The sequence below is a fragment of the Galeopterus variegatus genome, unplaced genomic scaffold (genome assembly GCF_000696425.1).
Source record: "Galeopterus variegatus unplaced genomic scaffold, G_variegatus-3.0.2 Scaffold1207, whole genome shotgun sequence".
Taxonomy (NCBI): domain Eukaryota; kingdom Metazoa; phylum Chordata; class Mammalia; order Dermoptera; family Cynocephalidae; genus Galeopterus; species Galeopterus variegatus.
The window spans coordinates 44,892-69,266 of NW_007727318.1; the positions used below are offsets into that span (position 1 = coordinate 44,892).

General features: G+C 54.7%; 1 protein-coding gene across 4 annotated transcripts in view; it reads right to left on the reverse strand.

Annotated features, from left to right (window-relative positions):
• The window catches only part of AHDC1 (AT hook, DNA binding motif, containing 1), a 66,828-nt gene that overhangs the window by 20,691 nt on the left and 21,762 nt on the right, over positions 1 to 24,375 (reverse strand). For 3 of the 4 annotated variants that reach the window (XR_550680.1, XM_008575557.1, XM_008575559.1), the window contains exon 3: positions 2,431 to 2,608. The gene's annotated coding sequence lies outside the window, so the exon portion shown is untranslated. Of the gene's footprint in view, positions 1 to 2,430; positions 2,609 to 10,947; positions 11,101 to 24,375 lie in introns of all 4 variants that reach the window. The other variant, XM_008575558.1, reaches the window with a different exon arrangement.

Sequence of the window (24,375 nt, forward strand, 5' to 3'; positions counted from 1 at the left end):
CACCCACAGCCTCCCCAGGGGAGACAGGCCGCCAGCCCCAGCTCTCACTTCCGGCCTCATGACCCTCTCTCCAGCCTGCACACTCCCCCCACACCCCCACCATTTCCCTCCCAGCCTGGTTTGAAGGCCCAGGGATGTCCTCGAATGGAAAACACTGCATCAATGGGGCTACTACTGCTGCTCTGAGACCTTCCTCATTACCTCCTTTCCCCTCCTGGGGCCTTACCTCCCAGGATCTGCTCCCTCAGGAATAGTCATCACCCTTCCTACCTCCTTCCCTTTAGCCCCCCACCCACCCACCCAAGCGTACCTGAAGATCTTCCAACCTGGCTCCAGCCCCAAATCATAACAAAAATAACAATGATGGAATAATAATGGCATCTGCCACTTATCTGGCATTTAAGTAGAGGCACAGAGAGGTTAAGTTATGTCCTTGAAGACAAACAGCCATGTCATTGAATTCAGATGGAGTTTGAACTGAGGTTTGTTGGGCTCCTCTAAGCCAAACTGCTTTGCTGTCCAGAGACTCAGCCCCCTTCCATGCAAACCTCCTCCAACTGTCCTAGTCCCATCAGTTCTGATTTTTGACTAGTAATCTGTCCTTCCAGTTTTTAGTCACTACCTTCCACCTCAGCCACCCAGATGCACTACCCCCCCTTGCCACTAGGTGTCCCCTTGGAGCCACTGATGCCCCCAAGGGGAGCTGGCCCTGCCCCGCCTCCCAGGGCCATCAGGGCTCCCCCACAGCACAGCACTCCCCACCCCACCCCATCCCCAGCCACACAGAGCTCCTTTGTGCAACCCTCGCCCACCCCTTTCCTGCTCAGAGTAGGGCACCTGGCAAGCAGGTCTGCCCCAGAACCGCCCCCTGCCAGCCCCCTGCCCTGGGTGCCAGGTGTGTGGACGCGACTGCCAGCTCTGGCTGGACCCAAGGGTCACCCTGCTGGTGGCCCTCCCTTCCTCTGTCCGAGGTCACTCAGGGACTGTGCTTCCCGCCCTGCTCCGCCCCCATCCCCTCCTGCCCTTGGCCCTTAAAGACTCCTGTCCTTGTCTTTCCTTCAGTCTCCCAGAGGACTCCCCTCCTCCAGCCCCACCAGGCCCTCCCCCAGCCTCTCACCCCCACCCACCTCCTTCCCCTGAGAGCTCCTTGTTCCGTCTCCCCCTCCCCGCCCAGGTCTGAAGAACTCCTCCTCCTGGAAAGTTGCTGCTGGAAAGGAAGTGACTTCAGCGATTTGGCCACAAGGCTGGGCACTGCTGAGCCCAGCTCAGCTCAAGGCTTGCCCAGCCCACCTCCAAAGCACAAATGGAGCCATGTGGACAAATCACCCCCACGAACACACACTTCCCCAGTGTACATGCAGATCCCTATGTACACACACCATACCACCCCAGTGTGTTCAGATCTTGTTTACACACATCTCTCCAGTGTACACTAGCACCCTGCTCACATACACCATCCAGGGTGGCACATGCAACACTCCAGTATTCCCATACCTGCCCGACATACACACTGACTCCTGCACACTCACCATTCCAATATACCACATACACAGCCTTTGAATATCCCCCCAGCCTAGTCCACTTATATAACTCTTGTATACATCACCTTGTGCACCAAGGACAGAGCCCTACACATGAACACCTGCTTGCACACAAGCCAGAGTGCCCTGTACATTTACCGTCGGGTATACACAACATTGCATCCCCCCACAGCCATACCTCACCACCCTTACAATCCCAGGAGGCCCCACCCCCAGACCTCAGGCCCCAGGAATGCTCCTTTGGAAGCTGGGTGGGGTCCCCATGCAGGCTGGGCTCTAGGGAGCTTCCTGGAGCCCGAGGCTTCATGTGTCAGTTCAGGGAGTTGCCTCTGCAGGGCAGGGCAGCCCCACCTGGCCTCTGTGGCTCCCAAACCTGGGTGGGCTATCCTGGGCCAGGAGGAAGGAGGTGGGTCCTGCCACTGCTCCCGCCCCCTGCCTTGTCCTATGCCGGAACCCTAGCATACCTGGACTACCCAGACCCTTCCAGCACCTCACCTTGGCCTCCCAGCTCTCTGCTTCCAGAGTCCAGTAGAGAGGTATCCTGGGGGGGTCAGCAGCTAAAACATCAGGCACTCTGGTTTCCACCTCTGCCCTGAGTCCTGGTCACTGTCACAAACCCTCTCCTTCCAGTTCTCTCAGGTCATCGAGGCACAGGAAAGAGTCCTCAGGCTAGGAGACAGTACTCCAGGGAACTCACTATATACCCATGAGCCTCAGCTCCCTTTTTCTGGATAATGGGGAGTTTGAGTAAGCTGGGTTAATACCTTTTGATTCTATAAATTACTTCTCTTCAGCCTAAGCTGGGAGAGGATCCCTGATGGGACTGGGAAGCAAGATCCCCACTTCCTGGGGTAGCCCAGGTACAGACCTGGCTTCCCTGCACTGTTACCTGAGCAGACTGGGCAGATAGACCCAGCTCAGCAGGAAAGGCCTGTCCTCACCAGCGTCTCCAGGGTGGTCTCCAAGGTGGCCTGAGCGTTGCCCCGCACTCGGGGCCCTTTGCACATGCCCAGCTGGGTGGGCTCTGGTATCCAGGCAGATGGATAGACAATCAGGCAAGCTCCCATCTGTAGAAGCAAACACAGCACCCCAGGCATAAGCACAGACGCAGGGTGAGCCAGCCAGAGGGACACTGAACCAGCAGGCTCTCCTACATGAAATCTAATCCAGCTCCAACCTCATCCCATCAGGGAGTTGTGAGCCTGTCTCTTGAAATCCCGGGTTTTATGTGAGGCAGTCTTTGAACATCTAGGTATATGTGTGTACATGCATGCATACACACTATGGTGAAAGGAATCTGGCCTTTGGGAGTCAGATAGTTGTTGGCTCAACCCTCACTAACTGTGTAACCTTGGGCAAGTCAGTTAACCTCCCTGGTTCTTAGTTTTCTCATCGGTAAAATAGGGAGAATAAGATCTTATGAAAGGGGAGGAGCATTCTGGGGAAGCTATTAAGTGCTAAGAGCTTATTTACAATGCAGGTGTGAGAGTTGCTGTTTAGAGTGAATGTGGATGCATATTTTCACAAGGGTGAAATGGAGCTGGAGTTTACCCATTTCCATCAGCAACTGGTTATGTCTCTTGTTTTAATAACCATGGTCCTGCTCACCACCTCCCTTTTCTCTGCCCATTTGTCTGCCTCTCTGAGATCTCTATTAGAGTCCCAGAGGGGGTTGGGGAATCAGGCCTCATGGACTGCTTACAGGTTCTGGTTGCCTGGGAATTTGTATGTGTGTCATAGAAATTCTGCCTATACAAATGCATGTCTGTGAATGTTCAGCTGTCTGGGTAAATACACCTGTATTGGGTGTATGGGTTCCTGGTCAACTTAGCCTGTCTGTATGCTCCCCTGTGTGTATTTCTGTAGGTCTGTGTGGGTTCACTCTTGCTTAAAAGTGTACATGTGTGAGATCATGTGTTTGCTCAGTTGTGGTTGGCGTAGTCACTTTGTGTGTGTGTGCAAGCTGGGTGTGTGCCTAGGTTCGGTATCTTCAGCTATATGTGTGGGTATGTGCACTATCCACATTTCTACTTTATTCAGCTTTGTGTGTGTGTGTCTAGTTGAGCCTGTGTTTGTATGCCTGTGAGGACACAGAGGTGTAAGTGTGTGTGACTGTGTGTGACAAGGTGTGCTCAGCTGTGCTCAAGGTGTGAGCGTGCCAGTGTGTGTACATACTCTGCCTGGCTCTCCACATCTCGCTGTGTCAGGAACCAAACCGGCTCCTGCCTGTCTCAGAGCTCTCTGGATGTGTGTTTGGCAGGGGTTTGGGGTTGTGCAGCTGATCCTCTGCTGTCCCTGCAGGTTTGCAATCTTGAGGCCGATGACTGCGAGCACTGATGTCACCGTGGATCAGCGTTGCCTCCCTCCTACCTCTGCCTTTCTCTGGGTTTTCAGGGTCACAGTGTGATGGTGTGACTGGTCATGGTGTCCCCGTGGGTCTGTTTCACCATGGGTCAGTATGTGCTTGTATGTGTGTCCATGTATGTATGGGTTTGCATGACCTTATCACTGTGTCTCTGGTATGTCAGTGGGTCCTTGTGCTATGTCATTGTATGTCTGTGCCAGTATAGCTGTGTGTCAGTGTCAACATGTGTGAGCAGGTCTGTGTGCCATGGTGTGCCTGTCAGCAAAATGGTGCCAAGTGTTTGTGTGGTACCTTTGTGTAATTCGTCAGTGCATGTGTGCATGCACGTATGTGAGAGAGCCTTTGTGAGACAGTGTGTGTGTCTGTGTCACTGTGTTTGTATGTGCCTGCTTCCCTCCTCCCTCCCTGCCTATCTCCTGCTCGCTCTCTCTTGTGCACACTCTCTCTCTCTCTCTGTAGGAGCCAGACAACTCCCCAAGCCTGGATTAGGGACAATTTATCCACAGGCAGAGGAGAATTCCAACCTGCCAGAGCCTCCCTCCTCTGATCCGTCCCCCCTTTCCCTGTGGTTGGGTGGGCACAGAAATGCAGCCCGGCAGCTCCCAAGCCCTCGGGGAGCCCCCACCTCTGCAGCTCCCCAGAGGCCCAGGAGGGTGGAAAAGATGGAAATCTGGGTGGCCTCAGAGCCCTCCAGTGGGGGTGGACTAGCTGCCCCCCATCCAGGCCCCCACAGCTCAGCTCATCTTGGCCCTGTTCTCCTACATATGCTGTGGTGGGGGTCTGCCTGGCCCTGGGGACGGGGGGAACCTAAGGAGCCAAGCTGCCCCCAGCCCCTCCATAACCTGATACTCCCCAACTGATAAACATCAGCCCCCCACCAAATGTAAATGACTGAAGAACTTGCAACTGTGCCCACACAGGCTGGGGGAGACGCTGGGAGGCAGAGGACAGTGTGGTGGGGGGAATGAGGCAAGTCAGGGGGAGCAGGGTCTGGGCTGGGACTCAGGCTCCCTTCACGGTGCTCCAGGCGCAAGGCAGAATCACATGTTTCCCATTAGCTGCTCTGGCCTCCTTGTTCAGGGGGTGTTGGCTGGGGGAGATTTGTTCTGGTTGCAGACACCAGCCGAGACCACACAAGAGAGAGAGAAGAAAAGAGAAAGAGAGAGAGAGCGCGCTAGAGGGAGAGAGGAAAAGACAGAGGGAGAAAGATACACAGGGAGACAGACACACAGAGGGAGAGAGACAGAGACACACAGAAACTGTGAGAGACAGGCGTACAGGAGCACAAAAACAAGAGACAGAGACTGGTGATGAGAGAGGCTAGCGGAGACCTTCGGGACAGGGACAGGAGATGGAGAGGAAGGTGGAGGGGGGGGTCAAGAGCTAGTCAGAGGCTGAGAGTGGGAGGCTGTTGGTCAGGCACACAGTGAGTCTGAGGCCAGGAAGGTCTGAGAGGAACAGAGCCCCCGATGGAGGAAAGGGAGAGGCAGGGCCACACAGTCCCACAGGAGCCAGGAAAGGAGAATGGTGGAGAAGGGCTGACTGAGGGCCGTGTGGGCAGGGCGAGGACGTGCCCGAGCTGGCCGGCCGGGAGCCTCCCGCCTCCTGACCCTCGAGCCTGGGAGAGATAACAGGCCCGAATAGTGCTGACTTGCGGTTCAGAAATCCAATATCCTCCGCGGCGCACTAATCGACTACCTGAGCTCCCGGCCCGCGCCGAGCTGCCCCGATTAATCCTGCCGCTCCACAGCCTTAATTAGTTTAACAGTTTCAGGGGCAGAAGAGGCTGGGAATAGGACCCCCCAGGCCTTCGGGGACAAGGCTCCCCAGGCAAACCCTGCCTGGTGCCCCACCTCCCAGCCACATACCTGACCCAGCCCCAGAGGCCCCTTTCCACACCAGGTGAAAAACACTGGATCCTTCCTTCTGGGGAACAGTACCCAGGGTTGGCACCTGGGTCAGAAGGTAGGTCCTGCAGGACTGATGCCCTCCCCTCACTTGCCCTATGTTCAGGGACTCAAGCGCTTCCTCTGGCCAGCCCTTTGGGGCCCTGCGGTCTGAGGGGAAGGCCCCGCCAAGTGCCAGCCCCATACCACCGGGCAACACTTTGTCTTTTTAGGGTGACAGACGAGCTCCCAAGTTACTGACAACTTCCCAACAGCATGAAATTATCACACATGTCACTCCCCACAACAGCATGAGATGGGCACATGGTGACATCTCATACATACAACAGTCAGAGAGACAGGCATACGAGACAGTGACAACCCTTCTAAAAGGATGAGATAAGCACATAACCTGTCGCTTCCCCCAAAGCATGAGATGGACACATCTGACACCCCCAAACAGTATGAGACAGGTACACAGGTTATCACCCCTCCCAACAGTACAACTAACACACAACAAGGCACTCCCACCCCCACTAACAGGATGTGGGATGCAAAGAGAACCTGTCACACACAACCTATCAAAACACACACACACACACACACACACACACACACACACACACACACACACACACACACACACACACACCTTATCTTCCAGGTGTGAGGAAGGCAGACCCCTCCACCCACCACACAGCATGAGGAAAGGACACAACCTCACCCTTTCCTCATGAATCCTCCCTCCAGACTGTGGGATGGGCATACAACATGTCACCTCCCTGACTGCTATAGACAGGTGAAAACCCACCCCCGCCCCTCCCCATCACTGTCACCAGCCTGGGTGGTGCTGTCCTCTGCCTGCAGAGGCGTCACAGCTCACAGGGCATGAATGTCACCCCAGCACTGCCAGAGCCAGGCACAGTCACACGTTGCCCCAGTGACAAACACCACTGGCCCTAGGTGGAAGCACACAGGGCACTGGGTGTGACCTTGGTCCCTGGACACCAGGAGGGGAGGTGCTGTGGCCTCCTGCCTAGCTAACCCACTGGCCCAATGCTGGGGGAAAAGAATGCCGGGGAGAAAGCTGCCTGGGCATACAGACAACCTGGAAATGCCACCTCCTCAAGCCCCCACCCAACCCCATTTCTAATGTAATGCAGGTGTGTATCTAGGGAGGCCTGTCACTGAGGCCTGAGGAGGAGTTTCTGTAAAACTGCTTAGAGATTGGTAGGGAGCAGGGGGTTAGGGGTTGCTGTCACCATGCATTCACTGAGAAGGGGGTGGGATAATGGCTTGAGATCCCTCCCCTGCCGGCAGGGGAGTCCCTCTTCCTTACAAAGGCCCCTCTCCTAACTTCAGGCCACAGAGCGGGGGACAAGGAAGCCAAAGTCCAGGGGCATGACTCACCCAGGGAACAGGCCCAGCCTGCTGGACAGAGTGTTGAGGAAGACCAAGAGCCAAGAGGCCCGGGTTCAAGTCTGAGCTCCTCCCGGGCCAAACTGGGTGACCTTGGAGCAGCAACTCAGCTGCTTTGGCTCTGGGGAGTGGGGAAGGGGCAACAGCCAGGTAAGTGCTGGGTCAGAAATAAGCTGAAGCTGGAGACCAGCAAGGAGTACACTGGGCTGCGACCCGGTGGCTTTAAGCCCTGGCTCTGCTGTCTCCTCACAAGGAACCTCATCTTTCTGCACCTCAGTTTCCTCATCTGTAAAGACAATAACGCCAGCCTCATCAGACAGTGCAGCATCTCATTGAAGAGAGGCAGAAATAGACTAAGAGAGGGCAAGAGACTTGCTGAAGCCACAGAGCAAATTAGTATCAGCTGAACTCAGCCTCCACCTCCTGGCTTCCCACCTGGAGCTGTTTCTTTAAGACTGCTTGGAGATGGATGAGGGGGGAGGATGGGGGGTTTGTTGTTGGATACAGAGCTGCTCTACTGCCCAGTGAAGACTGGGAATCTGACAGCAGTCTGTCATACACTCCTCCCCACCTTTAAATCCCGCTTGCCCCATCTTCAAACCTTTGGCTAGAAAGGGAGCTCCAAGGGAAGGAGGCAACCAGACCCCATGACCAGCACCAGCACCTGGTGCTTGGAAGGACTAGGGGATCTGGGATGTCAGTGTCTAGGGCCCCCTCGTTATACAGGAGCCCAGAGAGGGACAGGCTTATCCGGAGGTCACACAGCATGATGGCAGCAGAGCCCAGAGCCCTGATTAGGAACAGTCTCAGAGTTGGGTCCCTCTAGCCCCTGGGGGTGGCTGGAGTTGGGGGGCTCTGGGGGACTGAGCAAAACGTGGCAACAGATGGCCTGCCGAGGCAGCGGCGATCTGGGCGGCTGGCAGGCATGCTCGCTCCCGCGCAGGGAAGCGGCTAATTTTAGCTGAGGCCTCGATGCCAGCTTTGTTCCCCCCACCCACCCGCCAAGGGGGCCCAGCATGCCTTGCGTGCTACCCGCCTCCCCCAGGCAGCCCTACTCCCCCGCCTGGCCCCTTGGTGAGTAGTGCCCAGACCCTAGGGTCCTAGAACTGTCTGGCTGACCAGGCCTCACCACACCCAGAGTCAAGGTCTGGGCCCTGGAGGCCTGGCTCCCACACCCTAGGGCCTGTCTGCCCATGACTTCAAGCTCATTCCTTGAAGAGGGGCTAGGGAGGAAGGCTAGAAGCCACTGCCCAGACTGGGAGGGAGGGCGGACAGCAGGGGCTGCCAGTCTTGAGGGGAGGCGGGGCACTGTCCTCCACCCAACACTTAAGGAGACAGGACCCTGCTTCTACTATGCCCTGAGATAAACAAATTCTTCTGTGCTGGAGTCCCCCTGGTGTTGGTGAGCGGGCGAGTGGGAGGGGGAGTCACTGTAGCCTTTCCTTGTTCCTCATAACTTTGTGCTCCAGGAACTCAAAGCATTTTAAGGAAGTGAGAGATAGAGCAAGGGTAGTACCCCTGTGCCACTAGGGGAAAATGAGGCATAGCTTGAGACAGCCATCATTGTGGCAGGGGAGGGGACAAATCCCAGGAAGTGAGGCCTAGACATGCTCTTCTGTGAGTCCTCATAGCTAGGGGCTTCTTGGGCTGCCTAGCGCCTGGGACAACCTCTGCCCCTACCTGGGCTGGTGGAGGGTAGACTAGATGGAAGGAGCCCATCCTCCAGAATTCTGGAAAGGGAGGCCTAGCACTCTTGTTTCCTGGTGCCCCACTCTGCAGTTCTTTAACCTTAGACCCTCCTCATTTCAGGTTCAACTACACAGGCCCAATGGGCTTCCAGGACATCTGGGGCTTACTAGAAATGGGGCTCCTTTGGGGTGATTCTGGAGGGTCCTCCTGCCTAAGTTCCTCAACCAGGAGCTATGAGGAAATGACCAAGTAGGAAATAGAGGAAGGAGACCTGAAAGACCCAACCCAGGAAGAAACCTAAGTATCTAGAGGGAGAGGGAGAAAAGAAAAGAAAGAGGGAGAGGGAGAAATCAAGGAAAGGAGTCAGATCCAGGAAGAGAGAGAAAGAGGAAGAACATGGGGGCAAGAGAAACAGGGCAGAATGAGGCTTTAGGAGAAAGAGGGACCGGGGGAGAGGATGAGAGGTGGAATGGGAGAAAGGCAGAGGGTGAGCATGCTAGAGAAAGGAAAACAGCAAGAAAGAGACCCAGGAAGAGAGAGACAGAGAAGGAGGAAGAAAAAGACAAAGAGAGACAGGCAGGATGGTGCAGAGACAAAGACACACATACACAAACACACACACACACACGCACGCACGCACACACACACACACACACACACACACACACACGCACGAAGAGAAGAAGGAGCCTGAGGAGCCTGCCACATACAGGCCAAGGCACAGAGACCCAGTCAGCTGGAGACAGACAGAGGGACTGACACACCCAGAGACCAACAGAGACAGTCGGAGAGGGTGAGACACACTCAGAGAATGGGGCGAGGAGAAGGGGGAGACACTAAGTGATAGAGCGTGGGGTGAACAGCAGGAGTAGGCAGAGGCGAGGAGGGAGGGGGCGTGAGGAGGAGAAGGAGGAGGGAAGATGTCGTCGCCAGAACTGGGGGGGGGACAGAGGACAGAAATGGAATGTGGGTCTGGGCATGAGGCTCACAGATGCATCAGCTCCGGTTTCAGCTGGGGCAGTTGGCTGCTAGGGTGGGGGGAGGAAAGAGCAGAGCTGGCAAGGGAGGGGGGCCTGTTGCCATGGCGGCGGGCACGGCAGGGGCACAGTCTGCTGGCACTTGGAGTTCTGGGCATAGTAGGGGGCTGACTGAGGGGGAAAGAGGGGGGCAGTGAAGAAGCTTTGCCCCTGCCCTCAGGGCTTTACCAGGAAGAAAGTTTCCAGAGAACGGATGGGAGATGTTGGGAGTGGAGCAGGGCTCCACCCTTGATGGCTGTCAGGGGGTCACCACTTTCCAGGCTGCCTGTGGTCATCCTAGGTTCCCATCCGTGCCTCAGACTGGCCCCTGTGGACCCTCCTTCTCTGTCCCCTCCAGTCTAGCTGCAGATCCCGCATGCTGCTGCTGCTGCTGCTTGCAGGGGAGCAGCAAGATTGTGAATTCAGGATCTGTAATCCTAACGCAGAGCCCAGGCCTACCGGGCTCCAGTTGCCAAGGCGACGGTGGGTCAGAGGGCAGCGCGGGGCGCCCGCTCCTCCAAGTCAGAATCCCAATTGTTAAAGCCCAAGAATAAACAGCTGAAGCGGCCGTGGGGAGGTCGGGAGGGGGGCTGAGGTCTGCATCGGCTCAGTGTGGTGTTGTCAAGCGAGATGTCACTAATTGTCTGAAGGAACGGGCTGAGGCAGCTCTTAACTGCTTCCGTGCCACCAGAGACACCTTGGCCGCCTGGCCCCATCCCTGGGGCCTCCCAGCATTCCACTGGGCCAGCTTGTTGGTGGGGGTAGTGCTGGCCTGGCATAATCCCTACCTCCCTTTGGCTCCCGACACTCCTCTTTGCCCAACTTGGAACCTTCCACCTGCAAGCTAAATCCTTAGGTCCCTAGAACCAGTGCCCCCCTCCCCGCCCCCCAGTCACTGGGCCCACAATACTCTTTGTAAGACAGAACTGCCCCTTTGGCCTGCAAAAGCCCTTCCAGCTCCCCCAACCTCTCCTCTTCCCAGAAGTCAGGGGTTCTGATACAAGCTGTGTGGACCGCAGAGGAAGACAGACCTAGGGTTCTTCTGATTGGAGGGAAGGTGTGTGCTGGTAGGGCAGAGGCCCTCCTAGGCGGCCCTCCTACAGCAACTCTCTGTGCAACTCTGAGTCACACACCAGGCGTCGGTTCTGAGAAGGCGTCCTGCAGAAGGTGGTACTTGGCAAGACCTGGACAGGTGCGCAAGAAGGTAGAGCAGCTCAGCAGAGGAGGGCCTGCGAGGTCCTTCAAGGGGAGCCGGGCTGCATGGTCTCAGGGTCGCGCGCTCAGCCTCTCCCACAGCAGGAAGGGCGAGGCCTTCAACGGTCTCCCCGCCCCACAGCCGGCTCTGCCTCCTCCTCCACCTCCCGCCGACTCCACCCACCGCGCGTCCCGAGCACCCGGGAGCGGTGACTGCGAGAGGGCGGGCCGCCCGCAGGCAGGGCTCCGGCAGATTGGTAGCACCTGGAGTGATGTCGCGAGGGGCGGGCTCCGGGCTTCGGGCCCGCCCCCTGCCCCGGACCCCCTTCCCCAAGCCCTCAGCGCGGATCCCCGGGAGGAGGCGCTCAGCCCGCTGCGCCGCGCCCCTCAGGTGGGGGCCCGTTGCGGGCTGGGCCAGGGCGCTGTCCGTGGGCGGGGAGCTGGGCGCGGAAACAGGGGATCCCCCAGAGAGGGCCCAGCCCAGCCCGGGGCTGGCCGCGTACAAAAGGCGACTTGTTCTTTCTCGGGATGCCTGCGCCTTCTCAAACATACCTACAGCCGCACTCCGGGGACAGCTACACCCACACACCGCACAAAGCCTGCCAGGGTGGGGAGTGGGGGCTGTCGCCAGCCCCAGAGGTCAGCGGTAAGAACCCTGCCCCGAACCGCCCCTTGCCACATACCCAACACCATTCCCCTCACCCCATCCCGCCCCATGTCACCTGGATACCTCCACAGCCTCACGGACAGCCCTAGGGACACTGAGACAGTCACATTCTTAAAACTACCCTGTCCCTCATCCGGCCTATAGCTTAACAACTCCTGCTCAGACTGCCAGCTGCAATCCCGGCCCCACACTTTGTGTGAACTTGGCACCCAATAAGGCTCATTAAGGTTACTTTTTACTGAGCACATATTCTGTGCCAATCTTCATAATTACCCTTCGTGGTGAGCACTATTAGTTCCATTTTGTAGATGGGGAAACTGAGGCTAAACAGGTTAAATAGCTTGCTTAAGACAGAGGCAAGGATTTGAACCCAGGTTTTTCCGTGTATTGTCATCTCTATCTCCATCTCACCATTTTACACCCTAGCACCCCACCACATACAACCATAGGCAGCAAAGCCATCTCAGAGTCAAGGTGTAATTCTCTACCCCAAAAACATCTCAATGTCACAGTCTAGTACCAAGCAGTTTCTCACTAATCAGTGTATGTGTTAGGGGGAGTGTCTCCTACCTCTAAGCATCTCCATCCCTAATGCTGGCTGTCAGAGTCATTATAAATTGGACAGAGTGAGAGCAGGGCCAGAACAGGCTACCACTAACCTTTCCAGCAGGCTCACCTCCACCTCCCCTGATCCTGGGATGACAAAGCACTGCCATAACGGCTGGGGTGCTTGGCCTGCAGCTCTCCCTGACCCCATGGGCCTGGACCCTCCCCTAGCTCCCAACCCCTGCTGAGAACAAGTAGAAACAAAACTCCTTCCTGGTGATGTCAAAGCACCTTTCCTGGGGGCGGCGGCACTGTGATCCCCTGAGCTTGGCTAGGAAGAAGGATCAGGTTACTCTTTCCCCAGCTGTGCCTGGACTCCTTGGGGCTGACCTTTCACCTCATCCAGGCCAGGACCCAAAGGGGGCCAGAATCCAGCCCTCACCTCCTTTTAACCCTCTGCATTCCTCATCTTTCCATTCCTGGGCCCCCTGCAGGTCTCAGGAAGCCCAGCTGGGCATGCCAACCTTTCCCTATCCTCCTATCCTAGGGTTCAGTTTCTCAGAGCTTTACAGAATGCTCCTCCCTGCCCCCTGCCCAAGCTGCCCTGCCGGGATCAGATACCTCTGCCCAAGCAGCTGAAAATGACCTGGGCTATTTTCGCTCTGGGATCACGTTGCAAACTCCCCCTTGAGCTGGCAGCTTCCCACACCTCTCCAGACCATTGCCCCCCACCCCTCATCCCTCACCCTGAATCACTAACTAACAGGACAGGAGGGCTTTTAGAGACCACTGGCCTAAGCCCCTCAGATGGGGAGACTGAGGCCATGAGGAGCCAGGGACAGGGTTGGGCAGAGAACCAGGCTTCCTGGGTCCCTGCCCAGGTTTCTTTCTACTGTCTAGCACAGCCTGCTCTGTACCTTAGATCTCAGAGCCTCTGACCCAGCCAGAAACCCAGCCAACCTCTCCCAAGCACCAGAAAGTCACACTGGAGGCTACCCACAAGTCCCTGTGCCACCCTGCATGTCAGAAACTGCCTGTGCAACACTCTTCTCTTTGTTTAGAATTGGGACCAGGTCTGTACCTGTGTCACAGACATGTAGACCACTGGAAGGTCTTAGGGAGTGCAAACTGGGAGAAAAGATGGGTTGAGTGACTGAGGCCTGGAGAAACGGGAGGTGGATTCAGGCTTGACATTGCTTAATATTTCCATGTTCCTGGCAGCCCTTTACCCCAGCTTCTTGGTGGCTGCCCCCCCTTCCATTCTACAAACCCAGCCCCCTCCAGGTCCTCCACCCCTGCCCCTGCTCCTCTGCCTCAAGCACCAGCCCTCCTGGGCAGGAATGTGACTGGTCAGGTCTGAGCTGACCACATGAGTGGCTATAAGGTGACAGACCCCCATCTGTCCATCCCCCCCCCAGCCTGGGGGAGCTCACATACCGAGGTGAAGGGGGGAGGCTGGGAGCTGCTTTAACCCTTTGCACCCTGGCTTTCGGGGAGAAAAGGGGCGAGAAGTACTCTACTTCCTATGGCCAATCCCATATGAAGGCTGCCAGGTGGTGGGGGTACAGGCAGAATCTACTGCAGTGAGGGAAGTGGAAGAGAGGTATTTGCCCCGCTAGTCCTCATTAAGAAAAATTTTTTGCCACCCTAAATGTTTAATCTCATCTCCCATGACATTTGGAAAAACTGTCATGAGCCAGTGCTGAGGGCAGAGAAGAAAAAGAAGCATTATGAACCCCAACCTCAGGAGCCCCTAGTCTGATGGGAGAAATACAACTCTGCCCTGGGGAGTCTGATAGGGGAGACAAGGCACAGCGGCTGGGACAAAGAGCTGAGAGCAGAGAAGAGCATGCAGCAGAAGTGAGAGGACACCAGGGCAGGAGCAGAACAAGCCAGGTGGGGTCAGGCTGGGCAGGCTTCCCAGAGGCCCCTCAGCCCACGCCCCTCCCCCTAGACTCTGGAATCTCGGGGGTCAGGGCTGAGGGACAGCCCCACCCCCTGCTCCCCTCAGGCTCAGGAATTCCACCAGCCAAGGGAGGGGGGGGCTGCTTCGGCCTCAGTCCAAGTTGGCTCCCACTGGACCAGGAACTGCAGCTCCTCCTCGGCCCCCCACACCCACCCAAGCCCCTGGGCTGGCCCCCAATCCCCTTCTCTCCCCCTCCCTGGCTGGCACGGTGTGTGCCAGGCGCTGGCAGAAAACAAACCCGCCGGGGTGGGTTTGCAGGGAGCGGGGTAACCTTGACACAGTTGCGGCAGTCGCTAATGGCAGACACACACTCCGCCTGTTCTGGGGGGACTGTTGCCGTTGCTAGGAAACCGGCAGCCGCGTGAATGGAAATGGGTCAGTAAACCTGGGGAGAGATAGTGTGACACTCGAACCACTGCAGCTGCTCCAGCCCACACCGAAATCCCTCCTCTTCAATATTTATCACTCCCGTCTGGGCCCTCAGCTCCTGCCAGACCCTGCACTATCCTGGCCCTCAGGCCCCCCCCAGGCCCAACAGGGGTCAGGGGAAAAAAGATGGGGGGGTTGCTTATCCACTGAGTGTAGGAGGGGGTGGCAGGCGGAATGGAACTGGTTCTGGAGGAGATTGAACAGGAAACAGAGTCTAATCCCGTGGTGGGGAAGGGGTTAAAAGGTCAATTCACGCCTGTTCCTGACTTAGGCACCGTGGTAAAATTACTGCAAGTGAGTGGGCTTGCGGCTGCCTGCCTGCCTGCCTACCTGCGGAGGGACCGATTAAGACAGGAGACCTCCCTCCCCGTGTCCTGGGGACCCCTCTGTATAAGGGATGGAGGAGGAAGAGGCACCCAAAACAAGGCTGGCCCCTGTACAATCTGACAGTACCCCAAGTGGCCAGGAGCTGCCTACTGCCTTATAGCACCATCCTGTATGGCCACAGACACCCCAGACAGTCAGACACTCACTGTTCAGAAAACCTTGACAACACCCCTACACAGATACCCCCACATTAAAACAAGACAACTACAATTCAGAACAGTGCCGTTCAGCTCAACACCCTAAACAAGGGGACAAACCTAGGCACAGAAGAAACTGTGCCGTGTCAGACTGTGCTGACTCTTCTATCACTTCCCCATAAGGCTGGAGCCTCCCCAGCAGCCTGCCCTGACCCAGAGCCTGGTTCTCGGGTTCATGTTTTTTCCTCCCTCCCACTGCCAGCCTCCAAGTCTTGCACACACCCCAATGCACTCACTGCCTCTGTGATCTCTTCTGGACACTTCATCCCACAAGCTAGCTGCCTCGTGCACCGCACCCCCATTCCCTAGAGGCTCACTGGTCACTGACACACACATTCCCTTCCCCTAGAAGCATGTACAGTCTCACAGCCCCGCCTGACACAAGCTCTTGTTCTTATGCACAGGCCTCTCTACAGATAGCAGAGACCCTGGGAATCAGCACTGCCACTCACTTGGGTGTTAGGCCCACTCCACCCACCACAATCTCCACCAGTATTCCTGAAGGGTGTGTCCTGGGAAGGGAGGCACTCCAGCCTTCTGGAGGGGGGAGCTACCTTGACAGGAATCTCCCAGCTGACTTGGTTCTCTGTGTGCTCTTATCTCCTAGGATACATCAGTCAACACAGGCTTGGAGCCTGTCAGAGCTAGAAGGTGCCTTAGGGAGTCACTAATCCAGCCTCCTCTGCTAGTGCAGGAGGAAACCGAGGCCCAGAGAGGGGAAGCAGCCTACCCAAATTCACACAGCCTAACTGTTGGTTAAAGCCCCTTTCTCTCTTACAGCCCTTCTCTCGGAGCCCTCTATGAGTTGGAAAGAAACTGGGGGAGGGAGTTAGTTAGCCCAGGAAGGCTTCCCTGAGGCAGAAGGAGGTGGGCCTGGACTAACTGCAGGGGTAGTCTATAGTCCAAGGGAGGAGTTTGTGAGAACTGTCCAGCAGTGCATTCAGAGACATAAGCACCTGGCAGCCCTGGAATCTGGGCCACATAAATTTGGTTGAATCCAGACTCTGCCCAAATGATCTGGTGGACACTAATCCCTGCCCCACTTCCTATCCCAGGGCCCCAGAGAGCTGCCTCCCCAACCCAGAGAGAAGGGAAGGTTACTCTGGCCCTTAATGCAAGTTCCCTCTAAATTCCAGGGCATCCCTACCTTTTATTATTTAAATAGATCTCTGCCAGGACGCCTCTGGGATGCATGTGTGAAGAGGTCTTCTGCTAGACAGTTTTTCTTTCAACTCCATTTTGCAGAAAAGCAAATCGAGGCTCACAGAGGTGGGGTAATTTGCTCCAGTTCACACAGACAACAAATGGAGCCTTGAACTCCTTCCAGCTCACCAGGGTCTTTTCCAGCAGACAAGGCAGGCCAATCAAACAGGAAACAGGGAGAACTGGGGGCAGGGGAGGCAGGGAGTTGACACAGGCCCAGGCCCGACTTCCTGGGCTGAAGGAGAGCCTAGAAGCATCTGAATTTGAATCTGAGTATCTGGTAGTGGTAGAGTGAAAGGTCAGCAAGGAGATGGGAGGGAGAGAAAAGCAGAATTCCACCAGCTTCAAAGCCTGCCTGGGCCATACCCTGGGGAGTCAAGCCAGGAGCTGTCCCAACTTCCCTCAGTCCAGAGCTCTCTGCCAGTCTCCTACCCCCACCACCAGCAGAACAACAGAAGGAGCACTGTGCAGAGACTAGTGGGACAGAGATCTGGGGAAGCCAAATTTCACAGGGTTGTTGGAGGAGAGAGGGGATTCAAGTACTTTGAGTGCTGCCTCTACTCCCCGGGATGGGGCTGGATGTTACACAGGCACCCTTTATTTCCTCCCCTTAATACATGCAGACACTATGATAATTGCTTTAAATATGGTGCCACTTTAAGCCCCACAAGGCCATGGCCTAACCTTCTATTATCTAGTTTTTCATATGAGGAAAGGGAAACTCAGGAGTGAAGGGACTTGCTCAAGGTCACACAGCCAGTCAGTGGCAGAGAAGGCATTCCCCACTGCTTTTGTTTAATATGGTGAGGGCGTGCTGGGTAGGGGCAGGAAATGGAATTGAACAGGGGCCATTGGCAGGGGGCGAGGGGGCCCATCCCAAGCGGGGGATATGCCTGCTGAGTTGCCAAATGGTTCACCAGTTTGCAGAGCACCAAACGGTGCTGGAAGATAGCAGTTACGGTAAAGCATCCCTTCCCCTCCCCCACAAGGGCAGGTTAGACCCCTTTCCCTCCCCCCAACCCACAGTGCCAAGAGTGAGCCCTGAGAGGTCACTTACCTACTGCCCTGGTTCTCAGGGCTCCTGTAAAAGGAAGCCCCTCCCTCCCGGGGACCCCTTTCTGGACTCCAGGACCTGCAAGGTGCAGAGCCGCCCCCAAAGAAAGCTGCTGCGGCCGCCGTTGAGAAAATTATCCAGGATTTTTTCAGCGTGTCCGCTCCCCACCGGCTCGACAGTTGGGAGGTGGGCAGGGGGTGTGGGGAGAGGTCTGCTTCGCCTCCCTTCTAGAAGCCCTCGGACGCCTCTTGCTCAAGCAACGGGCTCTGGTCCGCAGGCCCAGCCGTTCTCGGGCCCGAACGGCCCTTCTCCGAGTTTTCCCGCCGCCGCCTCTCGGGCTACCTGGCAGAATGTGCTACCCCCTGATCCCTGCCACCCCCGCCCCCTCCCAGATGAGGCCGCGGAGCTTCTGACTCCTGGCGGAGGTGACGGGCCGAGAGGGAAACCAGGCGGCTGGGGGAGGGGTTCTATTTCTACACTAGCTAAGCCTCTTGAATCTGTCACCCTCCCTATCTCCCTGAGGCTGTAACCCTCCCTGTGCCCCTGAGGCCACCAGCCCTCCCAACCCTCATTCTGACCTCAGCCCTTTCCTCCCACTTCTCAGCCTTCAGTTGTGCTGCTCACTCTCACCTCGGGGGCTTTCCTGATGCCACCTACCCTGCCTGCTCTGGCTCCCATCTCTTTCAACTCCCCCATTTCTCAAGACCCGCCTCTTCTGGAAAGCCTTCCCTCCAGTCTTCACGCTCCCTTCCCTGAGCTCAGACCTTGTTGTTTATTGCTGGGAAAACCCACTTGGGGAGCATATGCTGACTCAGTCTACTCTTTATTTCCTGAATTTGGAGGCCTCGTAATAACTTCGTATAGCATACATTATACGAAGTTATACGAGCCGGGGGCTATTTTGAGCGGGAGGGGAGCGGCCCAGCCTCGGTGTTTTCGGCTTTTTCCTGGCCCCGGGCCCGCCAGCCCGGGTCCTCGGCTGCCCGCGGAATGAGGGGGGTGTCACGTGGCGGGGGGAGGGGAGGGCCGGGCCGCTGCGATCCGGATCGGGCTCAGGCCCCGGCCCGGGAGGCGCCGGGCCCGCCGCTGTCCGCTGTGCGCTGTCCGGACCTGAGCTCTCAGCCGGGCCGAGCGGCCGGGATTATTAATAGCGCGCCTGGCTCTGGTGGTGGCTCCAGGGCGCCCGCTACCTGCACGCCCCTCCTCCGGTAAGCGCAGACGGCCAGGGCACTCCCTCCCCAGTGGCGGACTCAGGCCTCACTGGATAGCGCCACTGTGCCCCAGTGGCCAATCACCGGCCTCGATTTCCTTACCTGTAAATTGGGGGTGAGCTACCTGGTTTTACATGGTGGGTGCTGCATAAGGGTTTTGTTTGCTGTGTGCCTCCCCTTGGGCAAAACGCTTTCACATCTAGGGCCTCAGTTTTCCCATTTATAAAGTGAGAGGGTCTAAGAAGGCCCTTTCCAGGGGAAGAGTCCCTTACATGTGAACAATGCATTTTAACTTACAACCCATTTGAGCCTAATGACTACCCAATGGTAATAGCCAACACTGAATACTTACCCTGCATTCTTAGCATGCATTAACTCATTTGATTATAAAGTCCCCATAAAATAGGTAATATTATCCCCTTTTTGCTGATGAGGAAACTGAGGCTCAGGAAGGTTGAGTAACCTGCCAAAGGTCACACAATGGCAGAGCCCAGAGTCAGATAAACTCTGGCTCTAGAGTCTGAGTTAACCACTGAACTATAGTGTCCTGATACGTGCAGGACAAGTATTACACCCTTTCTACAGAGGAAGAAACTGAGGCTCAAAGTGTGATATGCCCAAAGTTGCCTTTGGCCAGTTCATGGCAGAGATGAGCATCCAACACAAATCTTCTAACTCATAGTCTTAATGCCCCACTGTAGCCTTCTGAGTCTGTTCAGGTCCTGCATGCGGCACCTTGACAGACCCCCAGATAGGGTTTTAGAAATGGACACCAAGCTATGTCCAGGTTCCCAGGGACCACCCCCTGTTCCCAAGTGTCAGTCCCAGACTACTGGGCCCCCAGGGTTCACTAATCCATCAAATTCTAGACTCAGCCCAGCCGCAAAGCCATGGAGGTGGGGACATCTGGGGGTGAGGGGAGATGCCATACAGGGGGAACAGCCTGGGACAGGGCCTGGAACCACTTCCTGCTCCCCCCAGCCCTCAGCAAGGAAGCACAAAGGCTGGCAGGCCCCCCACTCCGCCCCGGAAACCTGGCAGTTTATTTCTGTCTCTGGGCCCCCTGTTTCCACAGAGTCAGTCCAGGAAGGCTGGCAGCAGCTGGCTTTGAGGGGTGGAGCTCCTGCTCCCTCAAGGGTCCAGCTGCCACCCTGTCCCTCCCCACCTGCCAGGGCAGACCAGACTCCAGTTTCAGAGGTGACACTGTGATGAGGGAGGGAGGAGCTGGGGTCCAGTGCTCAGAGGTGATGCCAAATACCCGGAGAGGCCCAGAGCCCCTACCTGAGGCCAGTTGGTCAGGACTCTAAGGGAGGGAACCCCCCACTCCCCAATTCAGAGCCCAGATGCTCTCCCAGGCTGAGCCAGTCTAAGTCTGTTCAAGTCTGCTTAGTTCAAGTCTGCTAAGTTCAAGTCTGCTAAGGGTGGAACCTCTGGCACATCCAACCCTATTTATTCCAGATCATTCTGGCTCATGACTCCTCTGGACCCTGGTCCCAAAGAAAAACCTGCTTCTTTTTTTATTTTTTAAAGATGACCAGTAAGGGGATCTTAACCCTTGACTTGGTGCTGTCAGCACCACGCTCACCCAGTGAGCAAACCGGCCATCCCTATATGGGACCCAAACCCGTGGCCTTGATGTTATCAGCACCACACTGTCCTGAGTGAGCCACAGGCCGGCCCCAGAAAAACCTGCTTCTAAACCTGTGCTGTCCAATATGGTAGCTGCTAGCCACATGGGGCTATTCAGCACAGGGAATGTGGCTAGTTTGAAATGAAATGTTTTGTAAGTGTAAAAAATACACCAGATTCTGAAGTCTTAATAGTAAAAAAAAGAATGTAAAATATCTCACTAATAATTTTTATAAAGATTATATGTTGATAATATTTTGAATATATTGGGAAGATAAGATACATTATTAAAATTAATTTCACTTATTTCTTTCTACTTTGTTTAACGTGGATGCTAGAAAATTTTAAATTACATATGTGGCTTCCATTTCATTTCTATTGGACACTGCTGTTCTAGATCATATGGTTCTCTGGCTTAGGACCAAGTCGTTGCCTGCTGTAGATCCATATCTGTGTGGCTTTAGCTCACCCACTTCCCCATATCCAGACCACAGCCTCATGTGTGGGTCTAAACCTCATCACCCCATACCACCCCACCCCCACTTTCTGTGAATCTAGGCTCATCCAGAGATTATGGTTTAGTCTGCTTTACACCACTATCCAGTACATTTCTTGTCCACCAATTTCCAATATCTAGATCCCAGCAAGAGTTTGGCTCTAGATCATCTTCCATGTTAACCTGCTATGGATCTAGACTCCAACCTGATACTCCATACTTGTTTGCTTAGATCACTGCCTAACAAAGTTTAAAATCCACACACTCCTCAGGAGAAATAAGGTTCTAGATCAGGGGTTGGCAAACTATGGCTTATGGGCCAAATCCAGCCTATTATCTGTTTTTATAATTCAAGTTTGATTGGAACACAGCCTAGCTCATTCATTTATGCATTGTCTATGACTGCTTTCAAGGTACAATGGCAGTGTTGAATACTCATGATAGAAACTGAATGGCCTACAAAGCCTAAAATTTTTACTATCTGGCTCCTTACTGAAAGATTCTGTTCTAGATGACCAATGAATCCAACCCACCATAAATACAGATTCCAGCCCAAGACCATAGCTTAATCTAATCTAAATCACCTCCTGCTGTGGTTCTAGACAGTGCTGCTGACCAGGATCTAAAACAGAACCTAACATGGGTCCCTGGTGATTGGGATCCAGATTCTATGCTGATCTCAGCAGATAGGCTGCAGAACTCCTCTCTGGGATGAAAAGGGTGTCTCTACTTCCAAACTCCCCAGAGGGATCAAGGCCCATTGGCCCTTCTCAATGGCCTTGGGATGGGAGAGGGAGGGTAGATTCCAGAAACAACACTGGAGGCTGAGTCAAAGAGTCAGGGGTAAGCCCTTCCCCACCAAGGTGGCAGAACATAATCAGGCCAAGAAGACAGAGTTCCCCCACATTCCACCCTTTCCCAGCAGTCTCCAGAGGTCACTTAGCTGGGGATCATGTGGGGCAGATACCAAGTCCTCTGGAAGCTGGGCCAGAAGGCTCCAAATGAAATCTTCATCTCCAACCCCTCACCTCCAACCACCTGATGCTTCTCACCTCAACGTTGAGCTGCCAACTCCCCACCCACCCCTCCTTTCTCTTAACTCTAGCTCTGCCTTCTCCATGGCTATCTTTGAAAACCTTCCCATCTCTGCCCCCTTACCTGCCATTTCTCCTTCCTCAATCCTAGAATCCTATCCTAACCTTAGTGGTTAAGATTTCAGGCTCTGGAGTTGACAAACACAGTCTTAAATTCCAGTTCTGACTCTGGGCAAGTCACTTCACCTCTCTAGGCCTCCTCGATTTCCTCATCTGTAAAATGGAATAATAATAATGGTGCCTACTTCATAGCGTTGTTGTATGGCTTTAACAAGATCATGAGATATATAACTTTGCCTAGCACCTGGCCCATAATAAGCATTTAATGTTAGCTGCTATTTTTATTACTATTGATCATCTCGCTGGATTCCATCGATGGACTTAGGCAGGTATGTAAACCTCACAAAATTTTAACCAATCTTGTTATTGTATTTGTCTGGAAAGAAGGCCCCTAGCTCTCATCATCCCAAAGTAACATGAGATATATAACTTTGCCTAGCACCTGGCCCATAATAAGCATTTAATGTTAGCTGCTATTTTTATTACTATTGATCATCTCGCTGGATTCCATCGATGGACTTAGGCAGGTATGTAAACCTCACAAAATTTTAACCAATCTTGTTATTGTATTTGTCTGGAAAGAAGGCCCCTAGCTCTCATCATCCCAAAGTAAATCCTAAGCCCATATGGTTGTTAAAAAAGGGGGGGGGGGGCTTTTGTTTAATCCAAAAGGGAAAACAGAGGAACACAGAGGGGAAGGGACTAGCTCCAGGCCCCTCAGAAAATCCAGGCAGACCCACAGCAAGAACACAGGAGAATCGCCTCCCAGGCCCTACTCTTTCCACCAGTCCAAGCCAAGCCGTCTTCCTGATCTGACCTCATCATTTCTCACCTGCTCAGCTCTGACAGCCTCCCAGTGAACTCCCCACCTCCAGTTGCCTCCACTGAATCTCCTCCACCTAGTGCCAGATACTTCTTTCTCAAATCCCCTTCTCATGACACTGCGTCTTCTGCCCCCAAACCTTTAATAGCTCCCCACTGCTGACGACAACATCAAGGCCGAGGTCTTTAGTCTGACATTCAAGGGCCTTCACCACCAGCTCTGGCCTGCCAGCCTCCTCGCTGCTCCCTCTCATCTGGTCAGTGGGGCCAACTTCCTCCAGTCCTCTCTTCCCTCCCCTTAGTCTCAACACACCCCCTCATACACACCCACTCAGTTCTAGACAGATTCTGCCCCTTTGCTCAGTCACACAGTGTCTCAGGCCTAGTCTCTGTCCCCGCTGTGCCCTCGGGGTTGCCCCTGGGTCCAGCCACCTCTAAACTCACCCTGATCAGGACAGCTGGGGTCTGCTGCCCACAGCTCTGGCTCCAGGAAAGAGGCCTCTGCCCCTGCTCTAAGCTCAGCTCCAACCCTGGACACTGGCCCACCTTAGCCACTGCCTATACCATCTCCAATTAACATCCCTCTCCTTCTGTCCTCTAGACGTTCAGAAACAGCACTCCCCTTGTCACAGGGAATCACAGGGAGTCAGCCAGTATAGCACTGTTCTCAAAGTCATAACTCCTGGGTCAGATTCTCCTCTTAGAGCCTCGGTGTCCTCATCTATAAAATGGGGACAGCAATACCTAAACCTCACATGATTCTCATGAAGGATACATGCCTCATAAACTGGGAGGTGTTTTTTCTACTAAAACCTGCTATACAGGGACGGTCCCGGTCTGGTACAGGCGCGACACTGAGGGTTGTGATCCGTTGCCGGACAAGAAAAAAGACAAAAAAGGGGAAAAAATAAATAAATAAAATAAAATAAAATAAAACCTGCTATACAAATACAACAGCCTCCATTTGTAAGTTTATTTAAAATTGCAATAACCCTGGAACCCTGGCACTCCCTATGCCCTTTCCCTGTTTCATTTTCCTCCTTGGCACTTATCACCATCTAATAAACCACATATTTTACTTGTTTTTGTGTGAACTGACTGTTTTACCCTCTAAACTGTAAGCTCCTTAAGGGCAGGGTATTCTAAAATCTATTTTGTTCACTACTTTGTGCCCTAGAAAAGTGCCTGACACCAAGTATGCACTCGATAGTTGAAGAATGAATGAATGAATCAAGTGCTCACTACATGCCAGGCACTGTGCTAGGTGCTTCTCACAGATCATCTCATCTGAGGGGACAGGTACTTTGAGGACCCCTCGTTTTGAAAATGAGTCGTTAAGTGGTCCGATCACAGGGTGGGCTGCTTCCCGGCTAGGATTTGACTCCACAGCCTGCCCTCTTCACCACTGTGCTCTATTTCTTGTTCAGATGGGGGGTGGGGGGCAGGGACTGTATTTCTATTTCTACACTAGCTAAGCCTCTTGAATCTGTCACCCTCCCTATCT